Genomic DNA, 1,261 nt, shown 5'->3' with positions numbered 1-1,261 from the left:
TGTATTTAATATAAATAAGAATTTACTGAATAAATTTATCATTATTTTTGTCCAAAAAATACAAAAAAATATAGTACAATATTATTGTGCAATTAATAATAATAATAATAATAATAATAATAATAATAATAATAATAATAATAATAATAATCTTATTTTATTTTATTTTTATGTGGTGTAATTAATACTAATAAATATCACTGAATGTGCATTTGATGATAATGATTGTATGAGCATATCTACTTACAAATTACAATCTTACATAGTGCACCAATGTTTTGACCATTTCTTAATAAAAGACATATCTGCTTATTGGAGTTAGAAAATACTCAACATAACAAAATAAAATGTACAAACAATGCACAAGACATAAAACTAATCAAACCACAATAATATGCTTTTAATTTAAGAGAATACGAGACTTAGTACATCTTTTTTTGTTGGATTTAGAATTGTGTATGTAGTGAGGATGATTCAATAATATTTTTTCTTAAAAAATATCATATTAAAAATCAAATAAGTTGAACTTAACCTTAAAAGTTAATTCGAGTATAATATCTACTAATATTTTTTTTAATAAATACTTGAAGAATTTAGTGAGTCATGCCAAAAAATAGACGAAAAACTATTATGTCTGATGAAAAAAATTATTGGGGATTGATATGTGTATTAATTTTTTTGGGACTAAAATGTCCGCTTTTAAAATTTTTGAGAATTGATTTGGATAATTATTCTGCCGAAAAATAAATTAGGGATTAATTTGTCTGTTGAAGTAAAACTTTAAGGATATTTTTGTATATTAATTTTTTAGAGACTAAAATACCAATTTTTAAAATCTTTAGAGACTAATTTAAATAATTACTTAAAATTTATTTTTTTCATGATAACATAATTTTTTAACTTTTTATCACAAATATTAATTAAATTATTTATTGAAACAAAAAACACAAATTTTTTTAATGATAGTTCAAGATTGGTACAAAAGAACTTATCTGTTTTTTATTTACAAAATTCAAAAACTTATTTATAATTAAATTTTGTAAATTTAGTAATAAAAAGTTAAGGAGTTATTTTTTCTTAAAATTACTCTATCATAGCATCTTATAACCATAAAAAAAAATGAAAACTTGAAACTAACATTTAATATTCATGAATTTATAACCTCCAAAATGGGTATGTAAAAACTTAAACTTTTTCTTTTATAATAAACATAAAGTTATTTGTACTTTGTAGCATCCAAAGATATCAATTATGATCTCTA

Source organism: Arachis ipaensis, chromosome B02 (genome assembly GCF_000816755.2).
Source record: "Arachis ipaensis cultivar K30076 chromosome B02, Araip1.1, whole genome shotgun sequence".
Taxonomy (NCBI): Eukaryota; Viridiplantae; Streptophyta; class Magnoliopsida; order Fabales; family Fabaceae; genus Arachis; species Arachis ipaensis.
The sequence above is the reverse complement of the archived record's forward strand: the minus strand, read 5'-3'. Positions refer to the sequence as shown.